Source organism: Notolepis coatsorum (genome assembly GCF_963971535.1).
Source record: "Notolepis coatsorum genome assembly, chromosome: 12".
NCBI classification, from domain to species: domain Eukaryota; kingdom Metazoa; phylum Chordata; class Actinopteri; order Aulopiformes; family Paralepididae; genus Notolepis; species Notolepis coatsorum.
In genome coordinates this window covers 76,911,422-76,938,473 of record NC_140176.1, presented here as the reverse complement: position 1 = coordinate 76,938,473, position 27,052 = coordinate 76,911,422, and positions in this window count along the sequence as shown.

The window sequence follows — 27,052 nt, the reverse complement described above, 5'->3', positions numbered from 1 at the left end:
GCAATATAATGTAATTTATAACTCGTGTTTTTCTTTCATTTAACCAGAGTAAAAAGCTGAAATAATACAGTATCCCCCTTAAGGAAATAAAATGTCAAATTAAATTATATGTCTGAGGAAAAAGCTATGAATCAATTACTGGGTTCAACTGAAGGCTCATTGAGACGTTTAATCAATCACGTTAAATATTGCTTTAAAAGGGGCCCTATTGTGAAAATGGCCTTTTCCTGTGTGTTGCATTGTATTACAGAATAAGAGGTTGTTCCAACACTGAGGAAATGTGCATTAAATATGTGCATTGTTCCATTTCTGCAGTTCAGTTGTGACAAGAACCCTCTCTCTTGAAACGGGCCATTTAATTGCAGCCACAATCACCATAGTCAATAACGTGCATAATATGTGTATTTGAAGAGATCTTGGAAAAATGTGTGTGTATACAAGATGGCGGCTCGCAAGTGAATCTTCTCTTTTCTAACTAAAGTTGAACCTAAAATATGTTTCTGACAACATTTTCAGCAGTAAGTTTGATAAGATTGCTGGATCTCGAGTGACATTTGATCTGCAACGTCTAGTTTCACAGTTTGATCTGCATTTTGTTCAACGGGACAGGTTCTTAGAGCATTGTTAGATGTACGATAATTATCCCTCTACTCTCTACTGCATAGTGTGTCTTTGAAGACACAAACCACGTTTGGAGACCCTACACTGAGAGAAATCATATGTAATTTTTCAAATAATGGTACCAGACAATCTGACCAATGAAATGATGAGTCAAAGAGAGTGTGTCATTTCCTTTGGGGGAGGGGTCCCTCTTTTCATGAAGCAGCACCACCTGGAGCAGCTCACCTCTAGTAGGTCAGATGAATATCACTATTAAACTTGTTTAAAATGGAGTAACTGCAGAAAAAAAATTTGCATGACTATGAACATGTAAATAATCATATATTATAGCACCTGAGGAAGCAAAAGCGAAATGCGTTGTGCAAAAAAAGAAAAAACCAGTCCTGAGGAGTGTGCGGTCCCTTCTTTTGAAGGTATTCTTCTTTTAGCTTTATAAGCATATATTATAGTTTAGATACGTATTTTGCTTTTATATATAGAGTAAAACTGTTAATTTTGGTTTGTGTCTTCAAAGACACACCATGCAGTTAGCCCAATTTGGTTCCCAATTAGGCTGTGTGTGTGGACATGCTGTAGCAATAACATGCATTAGCATGCGTGTGTTTGTTTGCATAAATGATCATTGAGTGTGTTGTTAGCAATATGTCATTTCTGCATACAAACACACACATGCTAATCATTATTACTATGATAGTACTGTTATAACTGAGGTATTATTAGCCTATAGTATTTCGCTGCTGTCGGGACAAAACCTCATAACTCCAAAAACCCAACTTTTCAGCAGATGAAAAAAACGAACACAGATTTGAGGGTGAATAGAGTGTGAGGTTTTGTCCGCTGCTCACCTACTCTCTCTGTTCCTTTAAGCCTACTGTTAAGGAATTCCCTTCTCACTCACCTCACTAGCCCCCACCCTCGCGTTCATTACTCTCGTTTGCTCTCAGCAGCCACACCCTTGTACTACCTGTCATTATGTGTTTGATTGGTCTGGTGCCGAACTCTCACTTCTAGTTCGATTATCAATTACCTCCCGCACCTGATGTGTATTCTAATTAGCACCCCTTTGGGCTTTAAGTACCTGGCTCTTCCCCTCTGTTCCTCGTCGGGTCGTGCCGTAACATGCCGTTTCATTCGGTATCATATTCTCTATCACCAGGACTCCTTCGGGAGGTCCTCTGTCTGTTTATGCTGTTTTCATCTCCGGCGTGACATGCGCTCCAGCCTTCGCCTCCTGTCGCTGTTGCCTGAGGTAGACACTGGACTGCGCTCTCTAGACTTCCACGGGAGGCTTCCCAGTGTTCCACTTCAGACCCCCGCGCAGCAGACGTCCTGACGCTCATCCAGACCTCCGCGCAGCTTCCAACCAGGCGCGCATCCAGACCTCCACGCAGCAGATGCGCTCGTCACTCCAGGCGCGCATCCAGACCTCGACGCAGCTGATGCGCTCTTCACTCCAGGCGCGCATCCAGACCTCCACGGAGCAGACGCGCACCATCCAGACCTCCGAGCCTGGCACGCTCTTCCGCGCAGACGCACTCCAGATGCGTCCTCTGTACCGGCGCGCACTCCAAGCAGTCGCGCACCACTCTGACCTCCGCTTGGACAACTGGTTCCCCGGTGGCGACGCTCTCGCCCCGTTCTGTTCCAACGCTCTTTACGCACAACGCCTGGGTGAGTTTTTTATGACTGTCTTTGATCCAATTCCGTTTTTCGTGTGTTTATAAAACACTGAAGATTTCCAGCTTTTTATTAGACAGTCACTCACCCAGCGTTTTAGCCTTTTTTGGATTGTTTTCATTGGGATAATATTTTGGCCTTTACATCGCCTCACTGTGTGTTTTCACACCGAAGATATTTATCACGTGGTTTTGTGTTTGGGACGTTGACTCACTGTGTGTTTACACACCGAAGATATTCATCACGTGGATTTGTGTTTGGGACGTTTACTCACAGTGTGTATATACACCGAAGATTCTCTCACTTGGATAACTCTGTTTTTGGTTACAAGTCACCTCTCCTGTCACCTGCTCTGTTCCAACTGCACTGAGTTAACCCACTCCCTCTCTCCCTCTCGGTTCCGTTTACCCACCTCGGAGATCTGCCGAGAGAAGTCTGCAGAGCGGCTCTGATGTTCCCACCTGCTTCCCCAGTCTACCATCCCGGGAGAAGCTGCAGAGCAGCAACTTCATTAATGCTTTTTCCTAGGCCTTACCCTGTTTTCTCTGTCCCAGTATGCAGCTCCAGCCCTCGCCCTGTTCCAAGGCCTTACCCTGTTTTTCCCTAGTCCTCCTAGTCCTCCCTATCTAGTCCTCCCAGTCCTCCCACTCCCCAGCCCGCCTCCGCGGGTCTCTGTTCCCTGTTTTCCCCACTCTAGTCCTCCCAGTCCTCCCTGTCCCCAGCCCGCCTCCGCGGGCCTCTGTCCCTGTCTCCCCTCTCTAGTCCTCCTAGTCCTCCCTGTCCAGTTCCTCCCTGTTCCTGCCTTGTCCCTTGCCCCGGCCCTGTTTCCTTTAGCCTTCCCTTTGCCTTCCCCTTAGCCAGCTCGCCTCTTAAAGGCACTGGGCCTTTCCCTTTTCTTGTTTCTCCAGTATTGGTGTTCCCCCTTAAAGGGACAGTGCCTTTTTTTCTGATTGTTTTCAATAAATACCCGTTCTTGGCTTACTCTCATACCTGTCTTGTGTTGTGCGATTGGGGTCGGTTACAAACCATAACATAGAGTTAGGAGGTTTAGACAGATGATCGGTTTAATGCTTTCCCATTGTTTAAACTTTGTAAAACCCACACACACATATGGAGGATGATCTACAGAGTTGATTTATATTAAAAAAAAAATATTAAAAAAATTAGGTTTTGTCCCGACAGCAGCGATTTGTTACTTACCTGATAATAAGTGATGAAATAGTCAATGTTTTTCCTTTACAATCCATCGGTACTTGCAGAACATGGACACAAGAACGTTTTATGGAAGAAAGCAGACTGTTAGTAAGTAAAGTTTATTTATATAGCACTTTTCACAGAGACAACTCACAAAGTGCTTTACATACAGCAGAATACATTGTTGGAAAGTAGAATTTGCCGCCTTTCGATCGCCACCACACTCAATCTATTGCATGCTTCGGGTCTCGAGTTACAAGACAAAATATACGGCGAGCGTCATTTGATAAGCCGCTCCGATGAGTGACCACATCCTGAACTGACCAGTTACTGCTGATGGCCAAAATTATTGACCACCGTTGTAGTCAAAGAGTGTCTGCTCCGAAAGCAATGAGAAGGGGGCAGAAGAAGACCAACAAGTTCTTTGTTTTGACTTGCACGTCTGAATGAGTGGAAGCGGATGTCCATTTTGGATAATCACGCTGAATTATTGCGGTACACACATTACAAAACTTTGTAAAACACTAATTTTCCATGGGATTTTTATAAACTTTGAACCTGTATGACTATAAGACTTCAGGTTATGGAACCGTTATGTTTTCCAGCTCCTACCTCTCAGCTGGAACCCCAAAACAGGCATCTGGCAACCAGTAAAAATAAATGTGAGTACACAAAACTTTTAGTTCAGTGTTCACCCCAGTCACCACACACTTAATAAACCTCTCCATAAAACAGGGACACGTACCCAAATACTTCTAAATTGCAAGAGTAACCCCCCTGCACAAAAAGGGCAGCAAATTAGACCAAGGCAACTATCGCCCTGTTCCTATTCTTACCTCCATCTCGAAAGTCATGGAAACATTTTTATACGAACAGGTCGAAAAGTACCTTGTGGAAAAAAATCAAATCTACGAATTCCAATCTGGCTTCAGAACCTCCCACTCCACTGACACATGCCTTCTCTATTTGAACGACCACATCAAACAAGAGGTGGATGCGGGCAAATACTGCGGCATGGTCATGCTGGACCTACAAAAGGCCTTCGACACTGTCAATCACTCCATTCTGATTGACAAGCTAAAAGCAATTGGTTTTGATAGTCCATCAGTGAGCTGGATGCACTCCTACCTGGAGGGGAGAGAACAGATGGTGTAGGTAAACGGTACCCTACCCCCCCCCCCCCCTCCCAGTGAGCTGTGGTGTTCCACAAGAAAGCATACTAGGACTGTTACTGTTCCTAATTTATGCAACTGACATGTCGTCAGCTTGTGACTGCAACTTGTTCCTGTTCGCGGACGACTCTGCCCTGCTTGGACCTAGGCAGAATCTGCACCTGGCTCGCTGATAACAAACTATCATTACACCTGGGTAAAACAGAGTCCATTCTCTTCGGTTCAAATAACAAACTCAGCAAGACCGACGGCTTCGCAGTTACAGTGGGTGACAATATTGTCACAAGGAAAGATGAAATTACATACCTGGGTTCCATCCTAGAGGCAAATCTTTCCTGTGACAAAATGGCATCCAATGTAATAAAAAAAGTCAACCAATGAACTAGATTCTTGTACCGGATCTCCTCTCTGGTAAACAAGAATACAATGAAGACTCTGGCAGGAGCACTCATTCAAGGGTACTACGACTATGCTTGCACCTCATGGTACCAAAGCACCTCAAAGGCGCTAAAAACTAAATTACAAACATCACAAAACAAACTGGTCAGACTAGTTCAAGTTCAAGTTCTTTAATAGTTGAATTGAATCACTACCCACTTTCAAAACCACTCTCAAAGAGCACCTACGGGAGATTGCAATTTGAAACTGGCCCCTGTAAATGTCCAAACCCTGTCTGAACCAGATATAATGAACAAATTAAAAAGATTGCAGAGAAGGTGTATTACCCTACTGTGTTTCCACTGCTGGTATAGCCGTTACTATGGCAATTGGCCAATCACAATAAAGCATGATGTTGGATGTGGTTTCTAAGATAACATTTAAAGAAACAAGAGATAAACCTGAAACAAGAGAGTGATTCAGTTTCTGACCCGTTTCCTTTTAAAATTGTTCTACGTGTGTGAAAGTACTGGCATCGTTGTAATTAAATCGCATTTTTAATCAGTGTGTAATGACTGCTTTAGTGCTGTTGGAGACGGTACATCTACTTTGATGAGGATGTGGAGTTGAGATCATAACACCTTTCTGCTGATTGATGGTTCAGAAGTTTACTCCCACCGCAGCTTTTTATCAATTTTATTAGTAGGTTGATGGCATCTTCAAAATGATATCTTATTTAAATCCACTTCACAGTTGGCGAAGGAATGTTTGCTCAGCTAATACAGTAGACCTACTACTGTTTTCATTTGGCGTTTTCTCATCAAGTGTGTGGTGGAATATATTATCATGTCATTATAGATCTGTGTTGAGATATCATTTTATCATTTTACAGCTTGACTGGTTCACTGTGACCAGCTATGTAATGTTTGTGTGTCTCTTTAAGAGACTCCAAGGTAATCTCCCCAGCCAGCCAAAGCAAGGTTATTATTACTTCCTGTAACTGGGAACCATTTTTATTTACTTTCATCGTCATATCTGATGTATAATGTTACGTCTTGCAAGTGTGTATTAAACTATGTTCTGCCCAAACCTCTTGGTCACTTTATGGCCAGATGCTAGTGTGTGAACATGATATATATGTCTGTAAACTGTCCTTTCATTGTGGCCACTGTGAAATAAACGTTCCTATTATTAATAATGACTCAGAATGATTTATAAAACGGCTCATCGTTTTGTCGTTAAATATTTCCCATTACAAGAGTGAATGACTAAAGTGTGATATCAAATGTGAAACAGGTGGATACGGGGTGTTTCAACAGCCATGTATGGTTAATTGTTTTTTGAGAGTTAACAGGGTGGGGCTCGAGGCTCGTTCATATGCCAATTTCAAGTTGAATGGGAGTATTTGCGTATATGTAGGTTTATGCACTGTTTAATTTTTTTTTTAACTGGGCCCCTGGTCTGTATGTAGCCCAACCCAGCATAAATGACAATAACCAGACCCTCCTCCCGGTTTGCAGGTAATATCTCCACGCTACAGGGGTGATGACCTTTACCCCTGCACTTCCTGGGGCTCTGATTGTGACCCCATGACCTAGAGATAATTAAATGTGCTTCCTCTCTTGACTGATAAGGCTATCATCGGGCCCCATCGCAGATCTGCTGGCACTGAATCAAGGTTTGATCCTGCAGTAGCATACAGTTAGCTCTTCCCTTCCGGACAATTAGCCAGATAAGACCAAAGACTGCATCCCCACATCATCTGATTACTCGTCCGGACGAGGCTGAGGCTCCCATCTTATTGCGGGCTAGTGACAGATTAGTGACAAGCATTAATAAAGTAAGGATGGACACAATGGATCTGAACTGAGGAGAATATATTTGTAGTGCTGAAGTATTTAGTGTGAGCATGGGATTTGTGTGTGAACAAGGACACAGAGTGTTATGGTTTCGAAACATTGTCACGTTGATTGAGCTGGTCTTACATTCACATTTACATGTATTAAGTTCTGTCAGCAGGTCAACAGGTCAGCAGGAAGGGTCAAATTCTGGCAGCTAAGGGTATGCGATATTGCTCGTCTCGCAGTGCCGAACTTGAACGCTACACTCTTGAGTGCATGGTAGTATAATGTAGACATAATAGTGTGTTTTTAATTGACAGCGGAAATTTGGCTGAGTTGCGGCTGTCCTGACTGTGGTGGGTAGTTCATTGCACCATTGTGGAGTGAGGACAAAGAATAGCTTGCTTCGCTTCAATGACCCCTCAGGAGCTCGAACAGGAGTGGGTCTCAGGCAGGGGTGTAAAAAGTACCCAGAAATTATACTTAAGTGAAAGTATGGGTACCGTCTCAAAATCTGACTCAAGTAAAAGTCAAAGTATCTGGCTAAAAACACACTTGAGTAAAAGTAAAAAAGTCCTACTTTTAAATGTACTTAAGTACTAAAAAGTAAAAGTACATTTTCTTTTGAAAGGGATACACCAGGGGTCTCAAACTCATTCCATCGTGGACCAAGTTTTCATTTTAACTACACATTGCACCAGGTGAGTTAGTTGAAGAGGTGAGCCAATTAGTGAAATCATCAGCTGGTGTTTAGGCAAGGCTGGAATGAAACCAAGCATACACTCTGCCCACAATGGAATGTGTTCTGCGATAGACAATGCTGAAATGAAAGAACAGAGGACACTTTCTTTGCATTAAAATTATTTAATGCACTTCTCCATTGAAGGTAAACTAACATGGACTGCATTCACATCACAGCATGAATAATATCACAATATTAAAAACAGAATGGTGTATCCTGAATAATATCACAATATTAACCACAGCATACTGGATTATCCTGAATAATATCACAATATTAAAGGCAGAATACTGGAGTACCCTGAATAATATCACAATATTAAAGACAGAATACTGGAGTACCCTGAATAATATCACAATATTAAAGACAGAATACTGGAGTACCCTGAATAATATCACAATATTAACCACAGCATAATGCGGATCTGACTGTCTATTATTCTGATAGCAGGTGTTTAATCAAAGATCCCCACTTTCTAGTGTTGCACAAGGACCAATCAGCATGGGTATGGGCGGGTTAATTTTCCATTGATGGGGATTTGATTGGCTGTTTACCTGCGGTCGCATGATTAATAACGTTAATGTTAGTTCGGCCAGATAAACAATTAAAATATACTAATTAAAATGGTTGGACCTGTGAGATTTGTACTTTGTACTTTGTAGGTCTGCATTTTAAATGTAAGGAGTAAAAAGTGTGTTTTTTTTCTCTGAAATGTAATTTCATTTCATTTCAAACCTTTATTTATACTCGTGAAAGCACTGAGGTTTCCCTCATTTACAGTGATGACGAGTTAACACAAATATCATAACAGTTAATAATTACAATGAATTACAATTACTACAATGATGGATTAAAAACAATTACATGATTCAGTACATAGGTCAAGTGCAATGCCTTTAAACTCCATGAATGACGGGAATGTTCCGAGCTTTAGAGTCTTTTGCAGGGTATTCCATGTGTATGGAGCATCGTAGGAGAAGGCAGATTTTCCAAGCTCAGACCGAACTCGAGGCACCCTGAGCACAAGCCGATCATTCGAACGAGTTTGGTAGGTGACAGCACTCCAGACCAACAAAGATGTAATATAAGGTGGAAGTTTGCCAATAATTGCTTTGTAGATAAAAAGATACCCATGATAACTACGTCGCAACGAGAGAAATGGCCAGCCTACCCTCTCATACAAAAGACAATGGTGAGTATCATATTTGTCACCCGTAATAAATCTTAGGGCGGAGTGGTAGGCAGAATCCAAAGGCCTTAATGTAGACGCAGACGCATGCCTGTAAATTACATCACCATAGTCCAATATTGACAAAAAAACAGCCTGTATAATTATTTTCCTACAGAACATAGGAAAACTAGCGCGGTTACGGTACAAGAAACCAATCTTTTGCCGTAATTTTGTAGCTACAGTAGGTTATCTATATGGAATTTAAAAGAAAGTTTATCATCCAGCCATATACCAAGATATTTATACTCACTAACTCTTTCAATATACAAACCATTTGCTGTTGTTAGGTGTAGCATGTCATAATCTATAACCCTGGCTCTAGAAAACATCATAGACTTGGTTTTACTAATTGAGTAAAAAGTACAAGTATACAAACCTAATAATACTAGAGTAAAGTACAAATCCCCCAAAACAGTACTTAAGTATTGTAACGAAGTACAATTACTCAAGTACTTTACACCCCTGGTCTCAGGTGACCAGAAGATGCAGAGTGTAACAGGATTAGGAAATAGTGATGAAAATGGTAAAGGTAGGTAGACTAATGTGGGAATGAAAATGTGGGATATACAATGCCTTGTTTTTGTACTTCACTGTTGACTTAATTTAGAATGGCCTAAGGTGCTATAGATAACATTTCATGTAGAGTATATTTGTTTTAATAATACATCTACAGAGCTTTTAGAAAGGTGCAGAATAAAAGTCTTGATTTTGCCCCCCCAAAAAAGATTGATTAACACAATATGCGCCGGAAACGAGTTAACGTTAGGTTATGACTATAACCAAGTTCTGTTAGTTAGGGGCGATGCTTGGCATCGCTACTGCACTATCTCGCGTACGTGCACGCGTACTGAATAAACCACAAATGTACCTCTAATACCAGTATTAGTCTGACCACACCCCTCATCAGCTTACCTTCATAAGCAGGTGTGTGGTCACCTGCTCTCCTCCTTCCCAAGCTTTCACCACAAGGTGAGGACAAGGGCTGCAGCGGCCGTCCGATGCCAAGCATCGCCCCTAACTAACAGAACTTGGTTATAGTCATAACCTAACGTTCTGTATCGTTAGTGGCTTAGCTTGGCATCGCTACTGCACAAGGGAGGCCAAGCGGAGCCACTTGGCTGACAAATACACCCCGCTGACAGCCCCCCAAAACCATCAGAACAGGGAGGGCCGAGCCCCCCCGACCCCCCCTAATGGAGGGTAGCCCCCCTATTAGGGACGTCACGGGAGGGCGACGGACCCGACCGTGCGAAGAGGCACTCAAGCAACTCAACGCACAGGGTGAGCAGACCGTGGCTTGACCCCACGACCACACACACGCACAACCCGCATGCCACCCGGGAACGAACGGAGGAACAACCTCGTTACTGCCCCCAGAATCACGGGGTCAAGGGCAAACCCAACCCCGTGGCAAGGCCGTAGCAGCGGAGCACGAAGGAAGACCCAGACCCACCAAAAGGACTGGACTCCCTAGAATGGGGGCCCGGAGAAGTCCATGATGCCAGCATCAAGACCCCACCAGGTGGGCACGTAGTGCCCCGCCCCCCACATCGCCAGCGTATTCGGACAAAGGCCCCTCAGTTACCGCACCTGGCATTCCCAGGCGGAACCAACCAGGCCAGAACCTGCCCAGCTTCCGAGATCGGACGAGATCGGGCGTGTTCAGGTCGGTATGGCCGTAAGCCGAGCGGGCCCCGTCCCCCCAATAGTACACCGCCTGGCACACTGACCCTGCAGAATAGGCAGTCAGCATGGCCGTAAGCACACAAAAAAGGTTAACCAACGGAAGCAGGCAGCGCACCGGGGAAAAACCAGGCAACAGGCTGTTAACCCTAGCCTGGAGACTGCGGACGAGACAGGCGCCAGAGGGGACAGCTGAACACAGCCGCCCCGGCGGAAGGAGCGTAAGCTGGCGGTGTTGCATGACCAAGCCTCCATTTAACAACCCCCACCCAGAGGGGTCGAGGCAGAGAAGGCTGACACGATTGGCAGACGTCATGAACGTGCAGGGGCACCCTCAAACGGTGAACCCGGGAGTTGACACTGCTCCAACACACCAGGGAATCAACCACCTCGGTGTGACCCAATGCGGTGGTTGTTCCTATAACCCCTCAAGAAAAAACCTCCAAAACACACCTGCGGGTATACACCGGCTATACCGCAGCACAAGTGTTTCAGTTTCCAAAAAGGGTTAACCCAGGCCTACGGGTCGCAAACATCACTTCGGACCGGGCCTGGCGGTACGGGAAGCACAGGGTCACCAGAGGAGGCCAAAAAACCACCCCCACAGGCCCCTCTTCGCCATGCGTGAGAGAGGAGCGAAAAATAATGGAGAACCAGCCCCTAAGCACACCGTACCTGGTATTCCCCGGCGGTCTCCCAACCAAGTACTAACCAGGACCAACCTGTGTAGCGGCCGAGATCCGACGAGATCGAGCGTGTACAGGTTGGCATGGCCGTAAGCCATTACGACAGTGCTGAGTAAAAAACGTACCCAACCAGGGTCTCCATAGCGCTTAACCCTGTGACACCCGGACCGACCTGGCATTTTTCCCCCTGAAAAAAGCCCAAGTCCCTCAGGGTACCAGAACAGCAGATCTGCATCCCCGGCGGACAACGGGTTCAACTGATCTGGACCAGCGTGACCAGAACCAGTCCCGTGCCCTAACCACGCCGACATGCCTACTCCAGGAGAAGGGCAGATATGCGTGTTGATCTTAACATGAAAAGAAGGCGCCACCCAGACGTTCGGACGAACCGCGCCCGGTGGCCCACCCCAAAGGCGTGAGACCCCACTACATATGTTCAGATCCATCCCGTCATCATCCCCCAGACATGAACGAGAATCCGTCGACAACCAACCCAGGTCATGGGATGTGGTCGCCGGAAGAGGAAAAACCCCCATCTCAGTTGCTTTATAAAAACGCTGTTTCAACCACAAGCAACCAAGGCGTGCCAGTCAATCGCCTGTTTACAGCGAGCTAGCACTATACGTGCGTCGGGACACACCCCCATCAATGAACAGGCTATTTAGACCTGTCATTGAATCCCCAAGGCGCCATGGGGAACGACAAGAGGGGTGTGACACTCCCTAACTCCAACACTTCTGGAATAGAAAGAAGGAAGCATCAACAGTATGTATCCCAGTCTACACAGCCGGGGTAAAAAAATTTCACATTTTTACATCCCACCACCCTCCCATAGGAAAGAGACGGGGATCCCCAGAGAGACTTCCCACGCGAGCTGTACAGATTGAAAAGAATATATTGCACCTCGAGCCATGTAAAAAACTGGTTTTAGGGCCTCCGGGGAAGAGGCACTGAACCCATACACACTCAATAAACGAATTGAATCGAATATACATACAATAGAAAAGGACCCTTCTAGAGGGTCCACTCACTTTGACAATCTGAGGAGGAAGGCTCTGTACTCTGATGGAGGCTTCCTCACATGGAAGAAGGAGTCCGAACTCACAGAAGGCCTGAATAGGCGCTTGGTGAGGAGGAGCCCTGACCACCCCCCCTGAAAACAGATCCATCACATGGACCTGAACAGCACACGGAAGTCCTACCAACAGAGACGCGCACGGTGACGTACTCTATGGCGGGGGAATTCCTGCGGTGCACACGCCCAATATACCAGGCCGTGGGACCAGGAACTCCCTCCCCCCCCCCCCCCCCCCCCGTAACGTGCCGAACCGCCACGTGACGGGAACCTTGAAGGACAGGGGGTGTACCCCTGACCGACAGAACAATGGGTAGAGGAAAGGTTACCAGTTCACCCCTTTACGACCCCACACCCATGATACGACGTAATGACAAAAAGAGAATATGACACAGTCATAGTCAGCTCTATGAAGCGTTTCACAGCTCCACACAGCGCATGAGCTAACCTGCTATCTGATTTTTACTAAGGAAAAACACAGAATAGAGAAGGCTCTAAGAACCCCGGTCCAACATACACATGTGCTTCTGTGGCCAGTACAACCCAGTTGTAGGTCACATGACACACACAACCCATCATCACCTACAAAAAACGGCAAAAACACTCAACAGAGGAACGCCGTTTTTTTCACAATGAGAGAATACATCATTCTTGATTAGTATCGACCACAGGCCTTGCTAAGCACACATGACAGCAACCAAACCAATTTCCCTTTAGGAAATAAGTTTCCCCAGCAGATTTAGCACAACCTCAGCAATCAAGCTAAGAGTTACATCGTATCCCTACCACACAAAGACACAATTAATGCACAACATGTCTGATAGGAGGTGATAAAGTCCCCAGGGAACCGGGGGGGGAAAACACAATCCTCCTATTTTACCCTCAATACGGCCAGTTAAAACAGGAAAACCTGTTAATGTGTGAACTCACTGTTCATTGTCATTACAGTCTGAGAAAGAACATTCTTTTACTCACTTGTCACCAAGCATAGCTTCATAGGTTAGTTGCCTTAGTAGTGAGTACACGGTACACATAAACACCATGATGTTTCTCACACAACAACCAGATCAATACATCACGATCTGCACGGAGAAGCTAACTGCCAGTGACAAAAACAGCTCACACACAACCCGCAACGTATCCCAAATGTATTGCAACAACACACGTTTTGGGAAAAAACACCGTTATTCACAATACATTTAGCAAGTAAAACCAGAAGACGTGTTATGAGGTCTGGCCAACCCCGTACCTACCCGGAACGCAGATCAGCGAAGTGCAGTCACAAGACACCGTAGAACACAGCCGTCCTGTGTTGTTCGATCCGGGCAGCGTCGCCGCTCCACCAGTCGCTACAGTCCTCTTTGTTGACGCAATCCCCGTCTAGGCTCAGGCAGGGTCGACGAACATCCCCTGTCAAGGATGACGTCGTGGTCAAGAGTGTAAAACATGTTAAAATCAAAGCACGTTCAACAGAATAGCATCAAGCTAACGGCTGCTCCAACCGTTCGGGTGCTATTGCTTCCGCTCGCGAGACGCCGATCTAACGACGCACGCGATCAGAAGCGAGCTCCCGGCGGCGCGCGAGACGCTAAGCTACCCCGCGCCAGGCCACTGACCGGCTAACCGTAAGCTATGAACATGTAAACAATGACATAACACTCACCCAGACAGGCCGCCGTTCTGAACCCCTCCTCACTTTTTAAGAGAAAAGAGAAAACAAGACGTCAACACCGCTTCACAACGGTGACATTACCACGTCCGGCGGAATCAGCACAGTACCAACTGGCCTGTATAGCTGACTTTGAACATGAATCTGCCGCTATCGCACATTACATGCACATATCCCCTCGTGAAGGAATACTCTCATTTGGATATGAAAGATGGGGTCTTAACACGGTGACAGAGAGAATCCACTCGTCCAGAACACACAGGGATCACCAGTGTCAATGGTCGCGGCCCACTAGTTAAAACTATAATGGTCGCCAGACCAAGGCCTTCTGTCGCCTAGGCGGCTAAACAAAGGACCCCAGCCTGGGGCCGGTTTCCATAAACTTTGTCAAGTAGCCCCCATAGCACTAACAGACAAGTGGAGCCCGCCAGCAAACACTACTCACCCAACCTGGAACGCACCGCTCCTCACAACAGCGGCATGTCCGACAGTTCAGCTGTGGCCTGACAGGTTTCACCCCAACAAACACAGCAAGGAACTGCAGTTGAGAAGCATGCAGCGGCGTGCTCCCAATACGAAAACCGGTGGAGGGTTTTTAGAATGATCATCATCTTCTAGACACTCCAGTACGAAGACAATATCGCCGTATTTTCTCGAAAATAGTGAGAGAGAAAATAAAGATATGATGTCAACGTATCCTTGTTTCCCAAGCTGTTCCTAATCCAATTTCTTCCATCATGGTGTCAAGTGTGGGGATCTACCGAGGCACCTCTTCCTTGTGGTGAAAGCGAGAAGGAGGAGAGCAGGTGACCACACACCTGCTTATGAAGGTAAGCTGATGAGGGGTGTGGTCAGACTAATACTGGTATTAGAGGTACATTTGTGGTTTATTCAGTACGCGTGCACGTACGCGAGATAGTGCAGTAGCGATGCCAAGCTAAGCCACTAACGATACAGAACTCGCTATTGCCCGCCATGCATTCAGCGCCAGAAACGAGTTAACTCGTTCTTGGGATCATTATTTCGTTTATTCGCTATATCTATTCATAATTCATAGCTGCAGCCTCTGGTATAGCCTTCAGACCCTGTCTGAGCTGGCAGACAGTCAACACCGCCCTCTACTGCCAGGCGGAGCTATTGCATCTCATTGAAAATGGGCTGGTGTGTTTTAGGAGCCGATCTGAGCCGGGCGGGAGGGGTTTACAGGCGAGCCAGTTCTATACAACGATGGCATCGAACAGTAACTCCGCCCGCCCATCATTGTGAAATGGTCGGTAGTGTGGTACGGACCTCCTCGAGCAGTATTTGGAATTGCGATCAGATATTTGGATTATTTCTTTTGCATTACATCAGGTAAGAACATTATATATAAATTTGATCGTTGATCTGACATTTATTTCTACCGCGATCACAGCTATCTGTGTGGACCGTTTATGGCTGTTTACCGCTACGACGGTAATTTCATGTATGCACGACGAGACATAATAATGATAATCTAGCGTTGATTTCAGGATGATTAGATAATCAGCCGAAAAAAATACGTGATGATGACTGGATTACAGTAAAATGCCTTTTGTGTGCTGTGGGACATGTATCTGCTGTACACCTGTTATTCTAATAAAAAGAAGTTGAGAATAAAATGATAATGATAATAATACCAAATATATAAAAATACGTATGAGAAAAAAATAAACAGTGTAAACAATATCATTAACTCTGAATATAAAAATATGAGAAAAGAAAACAAGACGCGGTCTCGGACTGGTGGGGGCCACTGATTCGAGGTCTTGGTGAGTCGGAGTGTTAAAGAGGCATGATGCTCTGGTTCGCTGGGGCGCTGGATTTGGGATCCTCACGGGGTGGGGACCTTGGTTGTCGATACTGGAGATGATGGGTGCTCAGGTAATCTCGCCTTATGGTACATATTAAAACGGAAATGTACGGATGTCTCAGGCATGTTGACTGGAAGCAACTCACTGAGACTCGACGGCGTTATTAGACCCATAGATATAATATGATATTTACATGTTGCAGGAAGTGAGATGTTCGTTCCACCATTGTGGTGTGAGGACAAAGAATAGCCTGTTTCGCTTCGATGACCCCCCAGGAGCTTTAATAGGAGTGGGTCTCAGGGGGCCAGAAGATGCAGAGCGTAACGGTCTTGAGGGTGTGTAGCTAGAGACCATTGACTGGAGGTAGGAGGGAGCCGTTCCCCTCGCTGCAAGGTATGCCAGGTCAAGGACCTTGAAGCGTATTTGTGCGGCAATGGGAATACCAGGCAGCTTTCTAAGAAGTGGTCTTACCACAAAGAGCTAGTGACATTCCCGGTCTATGAATTTTTTTATTTGAATTTGAATTTTATTCACACACGGTGACGATACAATACAATACATATCATCATCATGGTGAGAACATCATCATCGAAATTGTGTGCGTGTGCCAGGTCTCCCAAGAAGCTATTTAAAGCTTTTGGAGGGAGCCTGATCACAAACAGAGGCAAACAAAACATACAACAGGGATAGGCTCAGGGCCGCCTGGGAGAAATGCGAGGCCCTGTGCGAGATTTAAACGCGTATTTTGTATTTTTTCATACAGTCAACATTCTTAAATAATAGCGCTGCCCGAGGCTGGGCATGATACAGTCAACATATAGCAAGAGAGAGAGCGAGAGAGAGCTCCCGTTCTACAGTCAATATACAGTGTTATCGCTGCACAGACCCGGCAATGCCCCTGACCAGTGGCGGTTGGAATGCCCCACGGGCCCTGAGGCGAGATTGACAGCTCTTGACAGCTCGGGCCAGCTCGGGCCACCCCCCCCCCCCCCCCCCCCCCCCCCCCCCCCCCCGACCAACACCACCTGACCCGGCACCGGGACATCCCTCCCTCCTCCCACGTGTGCGCAACACGGACATTAATAAGAACGCACGTAGCATTATGTAGACAAAATTCATATAGAATAAACAAGTCTAAAACAAAGACTTTTAAACGAAGTTTAGCCTATTAAATCATTTTATAAGCATTCGTTTATTTGCGGTCTGTGTGAGAACTGAAGCAACCACCATCTGCCTGACAGCGTGGGGACAGAGAGAGGAGAGGAGAGGAGAGGAGAGGAGAGGAGAGGAGAGGAGAGGAGAGGGGAGGGCTGGGCTGGGCTGGTGTTCTGCAGATTGTTGCTTCAGTGTTCTCACGCAGACCACAAATAAACGAACGCTTATAAAATAATTTAATAGGCTAAACTTCGTTTAAAAGTCTTTGTTTTAGACTTGTTTATTCTATTTGAATTTATTCGACATAATGCTACGTGGCACGACTAGATCCATGACTCCGTTGCGATACAAATAAATTATCTATAAAAGTGCCCTATCTTTTAAATCCATCCACTGCTGTGGCGAGCCTGGGGCGAGCCTTTATCGCTACCGGGAAAACATAGGGGGAACATAGGGGGCCCGGAGAACATAGAACCCTTTTGGAACATGGGAAACATAGGGGGCCCGGGGAACATAGGACCCGGGCCCCGGGGCATGGCGCAATGCAGTCTGTCATCCAGTCCCACGAACGAACGGCAACTCCATTCAGTCCCGGGCCGGGCCCGGGCCCTAGACCCCCCGCGGGCCATAAGGCGGCTGCCTCAGTCGCCTCGCCTATATATCCGCGGCTGCCCCTGACCCTCCACCAGAGCAAGGCCAGAGAGAGAGAGAGAGAGAGAGAGAGAGAGAGAGAGAGAGACACACATTGGAAAGAAACAACCCAAAACCAGAGCAAATTGAAATGCTATTTGGCCCTAAACAGAGAGTACACAGTGGCAGAATACCTGAGCACTGTGACTGACCCAATACTAAGAAGATCCTTGACTAGGTACAGACTCAGCGAGCACAGCCTAGCCATCGAGAAAGGCCGCCATAGGCAGACCTGGCTCCCAAGCGAAGACAGACCCACTGCACACAAGATGAGGTGGAAACCGAGCTCCACTTCTTAACAACCTGCCCACTATACCAAGACATATACTTCCCACAAATTGCAAACACCCAAAGAGACTTTGAAAACATGGACAATAACTCAAAACTCCCATACCTACTGGGAGAAATACAAGAATGTGAAATAAAGCCCATTTGAATTGAAGAGAGAGAGATAGATAGAGCATGTCTGTGTGTGTTAGAAAGAGAAAGATAGAGAGAGAGCATGTCTGTTTGTGTGTGTGTGTTAGAGAGAGAGCATGTATATGTGTGTTAGAAAGAGAGAGAAATATAGAGAGAGAGAGAGCATGTCATTTTGTGTGTTAGAGAGAGATATAGAGCATGTCTGTGTGTGTTAGAAAGAGAGAGAGAGAGAGAGAGAGAGAGAGAGAGCATGTGTGTTTGCGTGTTAGAGAGAGAGAGCATGTCTGTGTGTGTGTGTGTGTGTGTTAGAGAGAGCATGTATGAGAGAGATAAGCAAGACAGCTAAGATGAGCCCCTAAAGGATATTCAACTTTTAATGGAAGAACAAAACAGAAGGAAAAGATAACTTCACAAAGGCAACATGAATATACATAGATCCAAAAGGACAAAGATCAACACTTAAATCCAAAGAGAAGAGGGTCTATACCAGAGAAAACAAAGTAGCAAGGAGCCAACGGCCGACATCAGCTAAATAGGCTAACTGCAAATAGAGTAGCCAGGTACTGACACCAGGTACACACCGTTAGCTACAACAGCTAGCCGGCCCGTTTGGCTCAATATAACGTTAGCTACGTTAGCTAGCCGGCCCGCTTTGGCTCAATATAACATTAGCTATAACAGCTAGCCGGCCCGTTTGGCTCAATATAACGTTAGCTACGTTAGCTAGCCGGCCCGCTTGGCTCAATATAACATTAGCTACAACAGCTAGCCGGCCCGTTTGGCTCAATATAACGTTAGCTACGTTAGCTAGCCGGCCCGCTTGGCTCAATATAACATTAGCTACAACAGCTAGCCGGCCCGTTTGGCTCAATATAACGTTAGCTACGTTAGCTAGCCGGCCCGCTTTGGCTCAATATAACATTAGCTACAACAGCTAGCCGGCCCGTTTGGCTCAATATAACGTTAGCTACGTTAGCTGGCCGGCCCGCTTGGCTCAACATAACGTTAGCCAACATAACGTTAGCCTTAGCCACGATAGCTAGCCGGCACCAGAGAGAGAGAGAGAGAGAGAGAGATATCCACGGCGGGAATAGAATAGAGTGCATTAAAAACTCACCAAACATCCAAGAAGATGGAGACAACCGCGTGGAGTTGACGAAGTTCATCTGCCGAACGACCGTCCTCTTCATCTTGGCATAACAATGCTGCACGTGCTCTCTCTAGGCTAGCTAACGCTAGTTAGCCTTTAGCTAAGCTAGCTACTAGCCGACATGGCTATCCCGACTGAACCACACGTTAGCACTCGATATTATAACGTAGCTAAAGCTAACTAGCTGTCCCTGCCTTTAGCTAAGCCGACATGGCTAGCCTGACTGAACTGTCTAACATGCAACAACTTTCATCTTCAGTCCATCTACCGAACGACCGTCCTCTTCGTCTTGGCTGGCATAAGCATAACCTCCAATGCTGCACGCGCGAAATAGTCAAACGCAGCTGACGCACGCCGGCCGACTGTACACATGTAACCCCTCCCTTCGTTGAAACCAATAGTATGTCTGCTGCAGAGCCCCAGAGCTCCAATAGTGAGTATGTCTGCTGCAGAGCCGCAGAGCCAGGAACAAGTCAGACACATTCTACAAACGTGTCTAATGTGAAATATATAAGCATATAAGCAAAACTAGATTTTAGGTCTGTGATGAAAAAGGGCCTCCCGGGAAGGGGGGCCTCGCAAAAAAAAAAAAAAAAAGAAGAAAAGTATAAATAAAAAATATTATTTAAAAAAAATATATATTTTCTTTTGTGCGAGGCCCCCCTTCCCGCGAGGCCCTGTGCGACCGCACTGCTCGCACACCCCCTGAGGCGGCCCTGGATAGGCTTACACACCTACCTACTTACATACATACATAGATACATAAATACAGACAAATAATATTCCCAAGTACTATTTAGAGATATGATTTGAGCAATTCCTCTTTCAGTGATTCTTGGAGATGGATTTTGACAGTTTCAGACTCTCGTCGAGCTCGTTCCAGATCTGCAGGCCCCTGCATGCTATACTTAGGCTGGTACATTTAAGCTGTCTCCTCTTGCCAAAGATAAGATGCCTATTCCTAGTGTTATGAATGTGCAGTGGACGGCAGACTGGGACAAGCTCAGACAGTCTGTGATTCATGTTATACACAACTTGATACATCATTGAAGCATTTTGGTGGACATTAAAATCAGCAAGCCTCAGAGACCAAAGTGATGGAATAGAGGACGTGTGGGCATATTAAACCCGGACCATGACACTACTCGTAGTATTTTCTTTTGCAAACTTTCAAGTTTCTTGAGATGGCTGGGTTAAGTGTTGCACCATATGACATTACAGTAAGTAATGAGGGGTTCAGACTCTATGAGGTGACTTCATATCTGGATGGAAAGATAGCACTCTTTTCGCACATTTAAAAAAATTATATATAAACTGCCCCTGTAAACAGCTGCTGAGTCTGTTTTTATATTATCATATCATCATTGCGAATTGACTCGTCAAACGGAATCCTCCACAGCTTGGAAGATAAAACCCTTTGGAAGAATGAGCGCGCCTCTCTCTTCTCCACACCACAAGGTTAAACTGGGGGACGGTCACTCTGCACTCTACATTATTTTCTGTTGTGGTTTGTAACCGACCCCAATCGCACAACACAAGACAGGTATGAGAGTAAGCCAAGAACTGGGCATTTATTGAATACAACAGAAAAGCGGCACTGTCCCTTTAAGGGAGAACACAAAATACTGGAAAACAAGAACTTGGGAAAATAGGCACTGTGCCTTTAAGGGGGAACACAAAACACTGGAAAACAAGAACTAGGGAAAATAGGCACTGTGCCTTTAAGGGGGAACACAAAACACTGGAAAACAAGAACTAGGGAAAAAGGGCAATGTGCCTTTAAGAGGCGAGCTGGCTAAGGGGAAAGCTAAGGGAAAGGCTAAAGGACAGGGCCAGGGCAAGGGACAGGGCAGGAACAGGGGCACTGGAGAGGGGAACAGGAACAGAGGCCCGCGGGGGCGGGCTGGAGACAGGGACAGAGAAAACAGGGTTAAGGCCTTGGACAGGGCGAGGGACAGGGGCACTGGAGAGGGGAACCGGGAAGGGGCTAGCATTGATTGATTGATTGAAAACTTTATTAACAGATTGCAGAATGGGTACAATACAGTACAGCTCAATACACACAATTGTTAAGGGGATGCAGACCAGAGAAAGACTTTCGTCTTGTTTACATCAGGGTCCCCCATTTTCAATTCATCAGGACATATATGACATACATGACATACAGATAGTCAGTACTGCTACATCTATACATTTATGACATACCAGATTTGCAAATACAGTACTGTTTGTGATACAGAAGGAGTCAGGAAAAGGGAGTATATACATTTGACGTAGAAACTGTACATTGGAGGAGGTTGGGTGGGGGGGGGGTTGGGTACACTGGGATATTGACAACCATACTGGGTAATCTACATTGGAGGTGGTTGGGGGGGGGGGGCACACTGTATATACAAGCAAAACTGTACATTGAGGGGGGGGGGGGGGGGGACACTGTACAAACAAACAAAATTGTACATTGGACTATTGACAAAACCATACTAGGTAAATTACTGTACATTGGAGGGGGTTGGGTTAGGATATTTACAGGGGCCAGTGTTGAATTGCAGTCTCCCGTAGGTGTCCCTTGAGAGAGGTTTTGAAAGTGGGTAGTGATCCACATTCCTTTACAGCTTTGGGTAGGGCGTTCCACATTGATGTGGCATAATTGCGAAACGTGTTTAGTCCCTTATTTGAGCCGAATCTGGGTTTAACATGATTTGTGGAGCTCCCTCTGGTGTTGTGATCGTGGTATTCACTGACCTTTGGGAAGTATTTTGACATGTACATGGGTACCTTGGTCGTGTAGTGTATCTTGTAGACCAGGCCCATTGCAAGTTGCTGTACTCTGTCGTCTACTCTAAGCCATCCTAGGTTGTCAAAGTGGGCAGGGGTGAGGTGGGTTCTAGGAGTAAGGTCAAGCAGAGGGAAAGGGTAGCTGCCAGGGCACTGATAGCTACAGGGCCTATGCTAGCTGTACTGCTACATTAACATAGAGGCTGCGCTAGCTGCCGGAGCTAGGCTAGCAGACAGGGCTGGAACAGGGGCACTGGAGAGGGGAACAGGGAAGCTAACAGGGGAGTCAACAGGGGAACTAACAAGGCTAACAGGGGAGCTAACAGGGGAGACTAAACAGGCTAACAGGGGAGCTAACAGGGAAGCTAACAGGGGAGCTAACAAAGAAGCCAACAGGGGAGACTAGGGCCAGAGCTGCTTACAGGGATGGAGTAGGAGGGCGCAGGCTAGACGTCTGGAGTGGGGCGCGTCGGCTTGGAGTACGCGCCGGTTAGGAGAGCGCATCTGGCGCGGGGGCTGGAGTGGTGCGCGTCTGCTTGGAGAACGCGCCGGTTCGGAGAGCGCATCTGGCGCGGGGTCTGGAGTGGTGCGCGTCTGCTTGGAGAACGCGCCGGTTTGGAGAGCGCATCTGGCGCGGGGTCTGGAGTGGTGCGCGTCTGCTTGGAGAACGCGCCGGTTCGGAGAGCGCATCTGGCGCGGGGTCTGGAGTGGTGCGCGTCTGCTTGGAGAACGTGCCGGTTCGGAGAGCGCATCTGGCGCGGGGTCTGGAGTGGTGCGCGTCTGCTTGGAGAACGCGCCGGTTCGGAGAGCGCATCTGGCGCGGGGTCTGGAGTGGTGCGCGTCTGCTTGGAGAACGCGTCGGTTCGGAGAGCGCATCTGGCGCGGGGTCTGGAGTGGTGCGCGTCTGCTTGGAGAACGCGCCGGTTCGGAGAGCGCATCTGGCGCGGGGTCTGGAGTGGTGCGCGTCTGCTTGGAGAACGCGCCGGTTCGGAGAGCGCATCTGGCGCGGGGTCTGGAGTGGAACACTGGAATACCTCCCGTAGAGAATTAGAGAGCGCAGTACTGTGTCCCACTCCAGGCAAACGGCGACAGGTGGCGAAGGCTTGCACCTCGTCTCACGCCGGAGATGGAACAGCATACAGACAGATAGGGAATCTCCCGTAGGAGCTTACAGATAGAGAATCTCCCGTAGGAGTTTGCAGATAGAGATATGATACGGAACGACCCGACAAGGACTGGGGGGGAGATCGAGGTATTTAAAGCCCACTGGGGCGCTAATTAGAACACACATCAGGTGCGAGATGGTAATTGATACTTGACTTGGAAGTGTGTGTTCGGCAAGGACCAATCAACACAGAATCCTCACAGTAACTTAAAGGAACGGAGCGAGGCAGGGAATGCAATACATAAACAACGACAACGCGAGGGTGGGGGCTGGTGAGGTGAGGAGACAGGGAATAAAAGGTCCAAGGAACGGGTGGGGGCTGGTGAGGTGAGGAGACAGGGAATAAAAGGTCCAGGGAAGAGGCGAACCTCACAGTACTCCCCCCTCCACGGGAGCCACCGGGCGACCCAAAAATACAGACAGAGGGACAGGGGACATAAACAAGGCAACAAACAAAAAATTGGGCCATGCTAGCAGGGAAGCTAGAACTAACAAAGGACAAACTCAACATACACTGTCTGTGCTGGCTGGGGTCGTCGACTGGTCGGGTCGTACTGTTGTGGTTTGTAACTGACCCCAATCGCACAACACAAGACAGGTATGAGAGTAAGCCAAGAACTGGGCATTTATTGAATACAACAGAAAAGCGGCACTGTCCCTTTAAGGGAGAACACAAAATACTGGAAAACAAGAACTTGGGAAAATAGGCACTGTGCCTTTAAGGGGGAACACAAAACACTGGAAAACAAGAACTAGGGAAAATAGGCACTGTGCCTTTAAGGGGGAACACAAAACACTGGAAAACAAGAACTAGGGAAAAGGGGCAATGTGCCTTTAAGAGGCGAGCTGGCTAAGGGGAAAGCTAAGGGAAAGGCTAAAGGACAGGGCCAGGGCAAGGGACAGGGCAGGAACAGGGGCACTGGAGAGGGGAACAGGAACAGAGGCCCGCGGGGGCGGGCTGGAGACAGGGACAGAGAAAACAGGGTTAAGGCCTTGGACAGGGCGAGGGACAGGGGCACTGGAGAGGGGAACCGGGAAGGGGCTAGCAGAGGGAAAGGGTAGCTGCCAGGGCACTGATAGCTACAGGGCCTATGCTAGCTGTACTGCTACATTAACATAGAGGCTGCGCTAGCTGCCGGAGCTAGGCTAGCAGACAGGGCTGGAACAGGGGCACTGGAGAGGGGAACAGGGAATCTAACAGGGGAGTCAACAGGGGAACTAACAAGGCTAACAGGGGAGCTAACAGGGGAGACTAAACAGGCTAACAGGGGAGCTAAAAGGGAAGCTAACAGGGGAGCTAACAAAGAAGCCAACAGGGGAGACTAGGGCCAGAGCTGCTTACAGGGATGGAGTAGGAGGGCGCAGGCTAGACGTCTGGAGTGGGGCGCGTCGGCTTGGAGTACGCGGCGGTTAGGAGAGCGCATCTGGCGCGGGGTCTGGAGTGGTGCGCGTCTGCTTGGAGAACGCGCCGGTTCGGAGAGCGCATCTGGCGCGGGGTCTGGAGTGGTGCGCGTCTGCTTGGAGAACGCGCCGGTTCGGAGAGCGCATCTGCCGCGGGGTCTGGAGTGGTGCGCGTCTGCTTGGAGAACGCGCCGGTTCGGAGAGCGCATCTGGCGCGGGGTCTGGAGTGGTGCGCGTCTGCTTGGAGAACGCGCCGGTTCGGAGAGCGCATCTGGCGCGGGGTCTGGAGTGGTGCGCGTCTGCTTGGAGAACGCGCCGGTTCGGAGAGCGCATCTGGCGCGGGGTCTGGAGTGGTGCGCGTCTGCTTGGAGAACACGCCGGTTCGGAGAGCGCATCTGGCGCGGGGTCTGGAGTGGTGCGCGTCTGCTTGGAGAACGCGCCGGTTCGGAGAGCGCATCTGGCGCGGGGTCTGGAGTGGTGCGCGTCTGCTTGGAGAACGCGCCGGTTCGGAGAGCGCATCTGGCGCGGGGTCTGGAGTGGAACACTGGAATACCTCCCGTAGAGAATTAGAGAGCGCAGTACTGTGTCCCACTCCAGGCAAACGGCGACAGGTGGCGAAGGCTTGCACCTCGTCTCACGCCGGAGATGGAACAGCATACAGACAGATAGGGAATCTCCCGTAGGAGCTTACAGATAGAGAATCTCCCGTAGGAGTTTGCAGATAGAGATATGATACGGAACGACCCGACAAGGACTGGGGGGGAGATCGAGGTATTTAAAGCCCACTGGGGCGCTAATTAGAACACACATCAGGTGCGAGATGGTAATTGATACTTGACTTGGAAGTGTGTGTTCGGCAAGGACCAATCAACACAGAATCCTCACCGTAACTTAAAGGAACGGAGCGAGGCAGGGAATGCAATACATAAACAACGACAACGCGAGGGTGGGGGCTGGTGAGGTGAGGAGACAGGGAATAAAAGGTCCAGGGAACAGGTGGGGGCTGGTGAGGTGAGGAGACAGGGAATAAAAGGTCCAGGGAAGAGGCGAACCTCACAATTTTCCACCCCAAAAAAATACATTCTAATTAGCTATCATATCATCATTGCGAATTGACTCGTCAAACGGAATCCTCCACAGCTTGGAAGATAAAACCCTTTGGAAGAATGAGCGCGCCTCTCTCTTCTCCACACCACAAGGTTAAACTGGGGGACGGTCACTCTGCACTCTACATTATTTTCTGTTGTGGTTTGTAACCGACCCCAATCGCACAACACAAGACAGGTATGAGAGTAAGCCAAGAACTGGGCATTTATTGAATACAACAGAAAAGCGGCACTGTCCCTTTAAGGGAGAACACAAAATACTGGAAAACAAGAACTTGGGAAAATAGGCACTGTGCCTTTAAGGGGGAACACAAAACACTGGAAAACAAGAACTAGGGAAAATAGGCACTGTGCCTTTAAGGGGGAACACAAAACACTGGAAAACAAGAACTAGGGGAAAAAGGGCAATGTGCCTTTAAGAGGCGAGCTGGCTAAGGGGAAAGCTAAGGGAAAGGCTAAAGGACAGGGCCAGGGCAAGGGACAGGGCAGGAACAGGGGCACTGGAGAGGGGAACAGGAACAGAGGCCCGCGGGGGCGGGCTGGAGACAGGGACAGAGAAAACAGGGTTAAGGCCTTGGACAGGGCGAGGGACAGGGGCACTGGAGAGGGGAACCGGGAAGGGGCTAGCATTGATTGATTGATTGAAAACTTTATTAACAGATTGCAGAATGGGTACAATACAGTACAGCTCAATACACACAATTGTTAAGGGGATGCAGACCAGAGAAAGACTTTCGTCTTGTTTACATCAGGGTCCCCCATTTTCAATTCATCAGGACATATATGACATACATGACATACAGATAGTCAGTACTGCTGCTACATCTATACATTTATGACATACCAGATTTGCAAATACAGTACTGTTTGTGATACAGAAGGAGTCAGGAAAAGGGAGTATATACATTTGACGTAGAAACTGTACATTGGCAGAGGAGGTTGGGTGGGGGGGGGGTTGGGTACACTGGGATATTGACAACCATACTGGGTAATCTACATTGGAGGTGGTTGGGGGGGGGGGGGCACACTGTATATACAAGCAAAACTGTACATTGAGGGGGGGGGGGGGGGGGGGCGACACTGTACAAACAAACAAAATTGTACATTGGACTATTGACAAAACCATACTAGGTAAATTACTGTACATTGGAGGGGGTTGGGTTAGGATATTTACAGGGGCCAGTGTTGAATTTGCAGTCTCCCGTAGGTGTCCCTTGAGAGAGGTTTTGAAAGTGGGTAGTGATCCACATTCCTTTACAGCTTTGGGTAGGGCGTTCCACATTGATGTGGCATAATTGCGAAACGTGTTTAGTCCCTTATTTGAGCCGAATCTGGGTTTAACATGATTTGTGGGAGCTCCCTCTGGTGTTGTGATCGTGGTATTCACTG